This window comes from Lolium rigidum, chromosome 2, assembly GCF_022539505.1.
Source record: "Lolium rigidum isolate FL_2022 chromosome 2, APGP_CSIRO_Lrig_0.1, whole genome shotgun sequence".
NCBI classification, from domain to species: domain Eukaryota; kingdom Viridiplantae; phylum Streptophyta; class Magnoliopsida; order Poales; family Poaceae; genus Lolium; species Lolium rigidum.
In genome coordinates this window covers 40,535,242-40,544,425 of record NC_061509.1, presented here as the reverse complement: position 1 = coordinate 40,544,425, position 9,184 = coordinate 40,535,242, and positions in this window count along the sequence as shown.

The window sequence follows — 9,184 nt, the reverse complement described above, 5'->3', positions numbered from 1 at the left end:
ATAAAACATTGACACAAATAAGAGGTAATAAATTTTGAATTGTTTAAAGGTAGCACTCAAGCAATTTACTTTGGAATGGCGGGAAATACCATGTAGTAGGTAGGTATGGTGGACACAAATGGCATAGTGTTGGCTCAAGTATTTGGATGCATGAGAAGTATTCCCTCTCGATACAAGGTTTAGGCTAGCAAGGTTGTTTGAGGCAAACACAAGGATGAACTAGTACAGCAAAACTCACATAAAAGACATATTACAAGCATTATAAGACTATACATCGTCTTCCTTGTTGTTCAAACACCTTACTAGAAATTATCTAGACCTTAGAGAGACCAATTATGCAAACCAAATTTTAGCATGCTCTATGTATTTCTTCACTAATAGGTGCAAAGTATATGATGCAAGAGCTTAAACATGAGCACAACAATTGCCAAGTATCACATTACCCAAGACATTATAGCAATTACTACATGTATCATTTTCCAATTCCAACCATATAACAATTTAACGAAGAGGAAACTTCGCCATGAATATTATGAGCTAAGAACACATGTGTTCATACGAACCAGCGGAGCGTCTCTCTCTCCCACACAAGCATGATGTAATCCAATTTATTCAAACACAAACAAAAACAAAAGCAAACAAACAGACGCTCCAAGAAAAAGCACATAAGATGTGATGGAATAAAAATATAGTTTCGAGGGAGGAACCCGATAATGTTGTCGATGAAGAAGGGGATGCCTTGGGCATCCCCAAGCTTAGACGCTTGAGTCTTCTTGATATATGCAGGGGTGAACCACCGGGTGCATCCCCAAGCTTAGAGCTTTCACTCTCCTTGATCATAGTATATCATCCTCCTCTCTTGATCCTTGAAAACTTCCTCCACACCAAACTCGAAACAACTCATTAGAGGGTTAGTGCACAATATAAATTGACATATTCAGAGGTGACACAATCATTCTTAACACTTCTGGACATTGCATAATGCTACTGGACATTAGTGGATCAAAGAAATTCATCCAACATAGCGAAAGAGGCAATGCGAAATAAAAGGCAGAATCTGTCAAAACAGAACAGTTCGTATTGACGAATTTTAAAATGGCACCAGACTTGCTCAAATGAAAATGCTCAAATTGAATGAAAGTTGCGTACATATCTGAGGATCATGCACGTAAATTCGCATAATTTTCTGAGCTTCCTGCAGGGCAGTGGGCTCAGATTCGTGACAGCAAAGAAATCTGGAACTGCGCAGTAATCCAAATCTAGTACTTACTTTTCTATCAACGGCTTAACTTGGCACAACAAAACTCAAAACTAAGATAAGGAGAGGTTGCTACAGTAGTAAACAACTTCCAAGACACAAATATAAAACAAAGTACTGTAGCAAAATAACACATGGGTTATCTCCCAAGAAGTTCTTTCTTTTTAGCCATTAAGATGGGCTCAGCAGTTTTAATGATGCACTCGCAAGAAATAGTACTTGAAGCAAAAGAGAGCACCAAGAGGCAAATTCAAAACACATTTAAGTCTAACATGCTTCCTATGCATAGGAATCTTGTAAATAAACAAGTTCATGAAGAGCAAAGTAACAAGCATAGGAAGATAAAACAAGTGTAGCTTGAAAAATTTCAGCACATAGAGAGGTGTTTTAGTAACATGAAAATTTCTACAACCATATTTTCCTCTCTCATAATAACTTTCAGTAGCATCATGAGCAAACTCAACAATATAACTATCACATAAAGCATTCTTATCATGAGTCTCATGCATAAAATTATTACTCTCCACATAGGCATAATCAATTTTATTAGTTGTAGTGGGAGCAAATTCAACAAAGTAGCTATCATTATTATTCTCATCAAGTGTAGGAGGCATAGTATAATCACAACAAAATTTACTCTCAGCAGTAAGTGGCACCAAAAGACCATTATCATTATCATCATCAGAAATAGGAGGCAAAGTATCATCAAAGAAAATTTTCTCCTCAATGCTTGGGGGACTAAAAATATCATGAAAACCAGCTTCCCCAAGCTTAGAACTTTCTATATTATTGTCAACAATGGTGTTCAAAGCGTTCATACTAATATTACTACCAAGCATGCAAAGAAGATTTCATAGGTTTTTTAATTTTCGCATCAAACAATCCATGTTTTAAATCAGGAAATAGAATAAGAAGCTCACTCTTGTACATTATGCCAAACTAGTGTAAACAAGAAACAACAAGATGCAATTGCAGGATCTAAAGGAAATAGCTTCGAGCACACACACGACGGCGCCGGAAAAATACTTTACTCGAGACCGTAGTATGAGTGCCTTTTTACCTTTCCTCCCCGGCAACGGCGCCGTAAAAGTGCTTGATGTCTACGGGAGCTTCTATTCTTGTAGACAGTGTTGGGCCTCCAAGAGCAGAGGTTTGTAGAACAGCAAGCAAGTTTCCCTTAAGTGGATACCCAAGGTTTATCGAACTCGTGGAGGAAGAGGTCAAAGATATCCCTCTCATGCAACCCCGCAACCACAAAGCAAGAAGTCTCTTGTGTCCCCAACACACCTAATAGGTGCACTAGTTCGGCGAAGAGATAGTGAAATACAGGTGGTATAAATAAGTATGAGCAGTAGCAACGGTGCCGGAAAAGTGCTTGGCGTGTAGTTGATGGTGGTGGTATTGCAGCGATAGTAACGCAAAGAAACGATAAGCAAGCGCGTAGTAACGCGAGTAGTAGTAACGCAGCAGTAGTAACTCAGCGGTATTTAGGAACAAGGCCTAGGGAATAGACTTTCACTAGTGGACACTCTCAACATCGATCACATAACGTAACGGATAAATGCATACTCTACACTTTTGTTGGATGATGAACACATTGCGTAGGATTACACGAACCCTCAATGCCGGAGTTAACAAGCTCCACAATAATGCTCATGTTTAAGTAACCTTTAGTGTAAGATAGATCAACGAGACTAAACCAAGTACTAGCATAGCATGCACTATCGTCACCTTCATGCATATGTAGGAGGAATAAATCACATCAATATATCATAGCAATAGTTAACTTCGCAATCTACAAGAGATCATGATCATAGCATAAACCAAGTACTAACACGGTGCACGCATCGTCACCTTTGCACACATGCGGGAGGAATAAACTACTTTAATAACACATCACTAGAGTAGCACATAGATAAATTGTGATACAAACATGCTGCAATCATAAAGAGATATAAATAAGCACTTCACTACACCATTCAACAGGTGAATAAGTATTCTCGTGAAATCTAGCCTAAGAGACCCACACGGTGCACACACTCGTCACCTTTACACACGTGGGACGAGGAGTCTCCGGAGATCACATAAGTAAAACTCACTTGACTAGCATAATGACATCTAGATTACAAGCATCATCATATGAATCTCAATCATGTAAGGCAGCTCATGAGATTATTGTATTGAACTACATAGGAGAGAGATGAACCACATAGCTACCGGTACAGCCCCGAGCCTCGATGGAGAACTACTCCCTCCTCATGGGAGCAGCAGCGGTGATGAAGATGGCGGTGGAGATGGCAGCGGTGTCGATGGAGAAGCCTTCCGGGGGCACTTCCCCGCTCCGGCAGGGTGCCGGAACAGAGATCCTGTCCCCCAGATCTTGGCTTCGCGATGGCGGCGGCTCTGGCAGGTTTCTGTGGGTTTCGTCAATTGTTATCGGGTTTTCTGATCCAGGGGCTTTATATAGGCGAAGAGGCGGCGCAGGAGGGCTGACAGGGGTGCCACACCATAGGGCGGCGCGGCCCCCCCTCTGGCCGCGCCAGCCTAGGGTTTGGTGGCCCCGTGGCCCCCTCCGGTCCTTCCCGGGTGTTCCGGATGCTTCCGATGAAAATAGGAACTTTGGCGTTGATTTCGTCCGATTCCGAGAATATTTCGTTACTATGATTTCGAAACCAAAAACAGCAGAAAACGAGAACTGGCACTTCGGCATCTTGTTAATAGGTTAGTTCCAGAAAATGCACGAATATGACATAAAGTGTGCATAAAACATGTAGATAACATCAATAATGTGGCATGGAACACAAGAAATTATCGATACGTTGGAGACGTATCACTTCACCCATTTGCAGGTCACGGGGCCTGTCGCTCGAGTCCATTCAGCCACTGCTACCTCCTGATCTCCCCTGGCACCTTCATCTTCGTCTGCCTCAACCACAGTCACCACCCGCTTGAATTTGTCCTGGTAAACATCTGGGTGGCGCTGTTCATATGCTTGTCGCCTTCGCACCATGTGTGCTAACGAAGGGTAGTCACGCTTGGGAGGCCACGTCCTTGATTGATGATGAGAGACCCACCACCGCCAACTCGACCGGTTCTTTTTCACTTATACGAGCCGAAAAGCATCGGTTCCTAATGGTCTCGAAGCGGCGGACGTATTCCGCCACCTGTTTCCCCGCGCATCGTCGTACTTGCGCTAGATCGGCAAAACCAACATCGGAAGCCTCCGAGTGATACCGCTCATGGAACTGCTCTTCCAACTGCTTCCAAGTCCGGATGGAGTTCGGTGGTAGCGAAGTGTACCACCCGAAAGCCGATCTCGTGAGGGACCGTGAGAAGAACCTCACGCGCAACTCGTCCGACGGCTGAGATCGTGCCCAGTCTGTGCCAAATATCGGCTCACATGCTCGATGGAGCTGGAACCATCTGACCCACTAAACTTCGTGAAGTCGGGGAGCCGATATTTGGGTGGCAGCGGGATCAGTTCGTAGCTGTTGGGGTACGGCTTGGTGTAGCCGAACGCCTTCCTTTTCGGCATCATACCGAACTGATCTTTCGAATTGCACAAATCTGATCCGCTGTGATGGCTGAAGGTGTCGAACCCCGAAGATTCGCCGGGGTGGCATACTTAACCAGCCATGCTTGCTTTTACGGGTTCTAAGCCAACTGCAGGAGCCGGGCTTGGGAGGTTCGTCGGGGTGGCGTACTTAGCCGGCCACGATTGCTTCTCGGGATCGGCTCCCGACGTTCCTCTCGCCGTCCCAGAGGCCGCCGATATTGCAGCCTGGTTCGAGAGTGCCCGGGCGTTGCGGTCCGGTACGTATGCGCACGTGTATCCGTGCGGGATCTCCTTAGGTGGCTCGGGTAGGAATTGGTAGTCACTAGGATCACCACCAACCTTGTAGACGACGTATGCCGATGAGTTCGGCGGTTCCGGTGCTGCCCATGCGAACGGCTGGGGCTGGAGCGGCATCTCTCCCTTGAAAGTCCCCGGAGCTGGTCCCGATGGAGAATACCGGTGGCTCATGATTTCTGGACGACGCGCGAGCGACACGCTCCAAAGTGTTCACCGAGCTCTCGGAGTGGCGGTGCAGCGAATGAGCCACCATGTAGTTGATCTCCTGCCGCGGCGACTCTGGTGCGTTCTTCCGACGGGGCGGACAGGTCCACTCCATCGAGCGCGCCTTCGGTGTGAAACCCTTCCACCCGACGCCATGGGAGCGGGTTCGGTGGAAGGAGCCGATGAGTTCGGCTTCGAGGGTTGCCTTGATCTCGTCATGCTTCTTCTTGAGCTCATCGAGCGGATCCTCGTACGTGACCGGAGTGTCTTCCGCCATCTCGGATGTAGATGGCGATGTTGTGGATGTCGAAGGCGGTCCCACCGGGCGTGCCGAAATGTGTTGACGTCGAAACCCCCGGCGGGCAGAGACGGTCAACACGGTAGAGCCGGGAACAACTAGGGCTGCGGCTGGCCCCGGTCCCTCGGAGCGACGGCCCGCAAAGCCTCCCGGTCGCACGCGCCGATGTTTATCACAAGGGCGTGCCACCGACCTATACCCGGTCGGGAAGGTGTGGATGATGCCTCGCTTAGTTTCTGCAGGCACACACATAAACGTTAAATACGAGCCTCGATCGGCTCTCGGGTTATCCTGTGAATCGGCTTAAAGAGCCGATCCACCCATGATTCGGACGAGGTGTCCGAATATATGGTGGTCCTGCTTGATCAAGGTAAAGCTAATGAGATCTACGACGATCTAGGGTTTTCACCGCATAATCGGATCGTCCTACTCCAGAGTTGGGCCTCGCGGCCACGCACGGTGATCGTAAGCCGATCCTAAACAAGGCCTAAAAACCAACACGAGGTTGATCCTCGGAACATCCTGCTTAGGGCCAACGAACGACACCCTACGTGCCGCTGGATCCTCCCCCTTTGTAAGGCCTAACTATTGCGGATATTAAACTAATCCTTGTAGAACAAGGAGCAATCGTAACGGATCAGATCTACTAAACTATGATCAAGCGGGGTGCCGCCCCTACACCTAAGATAGGTGTAAGGGCGGCTAGACATGCAAGGGTTGCACTACGAAAGCATGTAACAAGAAGAACAATGCTAACCCTAACATGTCTAAGATAACTACGTCGCTCGCCATCAAAAAGGCTTCAGTACGAGCAACGCATGAACAACGGGGCAGGCTTGTGCTGCCTAGATCGCAAGATGCGATCTAGGCAGCATGATGCTTACCGGTAGAAACCCTCGAGACGAAGGGGTTGGCGATGCGCCGAGATTTGTTTGTGGTTGAACGTTGGTTGTTGTTTATTCCATAAACCCTAGGTACATATTTATAGTCCAGCGGACTTTCTAATGTGGGCGTGCACCAAACCGTGCACGAGTAAGATTCTAACTTCCAAACTAAGATGCGATCTAATATGTTACAGATACACGGGCAATTAAGCCCAACTTGGTATAAAAGGCCGATTCACGTATTCCTTCTATATATATATTTCTTCAAGCCCATCTTGATCGCGGCCCACCTCTGACTCGGTCAAATTCTGGTGATAACAGCGCGGCAAAACGGCGGTTTTTTGGCCGCGCGGGGGTTTTAGCGCGTCTGTTGGAGATGCTCTAATATTACGCAGAGCATCTCTCCGTCTAAAAAAAAGATGTCTTAACTTTGAATAAATTTGTCCCCTTTTAGACGGAGGGAGTATTATTTATAAAATTGTCCATATCATCGACTAACAACCCATCACACAACTAATCCAATATATAGAGTGTGTCCAAGTTATACAACAGAAGGTGAGAAAAATACATAAGTTTGCTCTCTCGTTGCACCTTGGAGCTTGTGCAAGAGTAGTTTGTTCATGCACATACAACACTGTTTTCTCTCTTCATTTATTTCTATTCCACATCGTAGTGAAGAAATGAACCGACAAACATGTACCAATGAACAAGCCGTACGGTTACAACTTGCAAGCAAATTCACATATCTAAACTCTGCAGAATATTCATTCTATTCTGAGTCAATAGACGCAGTACTTGTATTGGTATTTCACGTATCTTCTATATGTTAAATTTCTTCAGAGATGTTTTCTTGTAACCCTGATCTTCAGAGGTTAACCCATAAAGGATGAAGGAATGCTAGGAACATGCTTTGGATAACATCTGGGAACTGCAGGATCACAGACGAACTGAAGTTCTTACCTTCTGGTGGAACAAGCTGCGGGAAGGAGACGAGGCCTTTGAGGCTGTGGATATTGCTCATCGTGCACACAGTGCTACTACAACATTGAGTACCAGGATGCTTTTGCTCACGAACACCGCAAAATAATCATGTTAGCTGGGGAGTAATTGTATGAAATTTCCACAGGGAAGTGATCGCAGCGACAGCGGAAATAAGTGGCCATGTTGTTGATGAGTTTCATGCCGAACTGACAGTGGTACAAGCAGAGCAGCTGGGAGCTCTCAAAATATGTCCCAATAGAGTAATAAAGCTTGCGTTTTCCCTCAAAACGAAAAGAAAATCCTTCATCACCATATCAAATAAGAAAAATGGTACTATGTCCCAGTAGCGCTGTTAATCAATAAATGCAAATTCAAGCGTCCCGACAGCAACGTCATATGTTTGGGATACAAATTGAGCACAAACACAACGCATTCAAGGGCATATCATAGACTTAATGGGACATTACCACACAATACCGAAAAGAGTGCACACGGGATCAACATGCTTGCTTGGAAGGCATAGAAGGAAATGAACCGCATGGTTAACTGACAGGGTCAACAATATGGAATTAACAGAAGCAAGTTCAGTTTCTCTTCATGCCCCTGGATGAGTTCCCACTTCATGGTCCGCCAGGGCATGCTCATTCCTACGAGTTCACTTCATTTTTTGACCAGGGGATTATATAGAAAGGGTCAATTTCACAGGTTCCATGCAGCATACAGAATGAAATGGAAGAACATACAGAAAACAATCCATTTCCGCATCTCATCCACTGGAAGTTAACTAGATACCTGCAGAGCAAAAGATGCCATCAGTCAAACTGATTCCTAATATTCATTCATGGAAAGTCTGTTAAACACGTCACAATTTTTGTATGATTCAACCGATAAATATTAGCTTCAAATTATCAAGATTGTGCCAAAAGGTCAAAAGCTTTGTCATCTAAGCATTAATGGAAAAAAAACTAGCATTAGAAACAGGGAAAGGCAACATGAAGACAGTAAATCTGTAGTGGCAAACCTTCCAACTCCAAATGGTAGCACATTCTCAAGTTTTTGGCTAACTCTAGTTTCAGTAGAGGTTAAAAGTGGTTCACATAACTCACTGGAACAACCTAGTTTATCAAATATCTTGAAATTTTCTTTATTATTATGGAAATACAAGGGGCTCATAGAGTAACAGAGCAGAAATGTACGAGATATATAGTCACTAGCAAATCAAATTCATGTTGTACAAGCCTGAAGTAAAGGTCGTCCATCATTGTTTTTTACTCTCCACTGTAAAAACAAAACACTAGCACATACTTATGAAGAAAGCGGTGTTTCAGTCATACCAACCTTATCATGTGTTCTGTATAAATTATTAAATATTCATAGTGACCAAAATGGAAGAAAATCAGACTGCACATAAACCATAACAATCCCCAACATGTAGTTTGAATCATACAAACTATACTGGTGGTTATCTGACTTAGTCATAAATAGAGATATGCTGAGAAAATATTTAACCTAGCTTCCTAACTTAACATAATTGTACACCAATAACTGCAAGCGAGCACTAGGTATTACAAAGATCTTTAATGAGCAACAATACGAAATGTGTTTCCCTAAATAAGCAATAAAGTGAAGTGGCAAGTCGATATTAATAATGGAAGTTCAAAGCCAAATGCGCACGAGATGTTAGTTAACAATTATTCATGAAGACA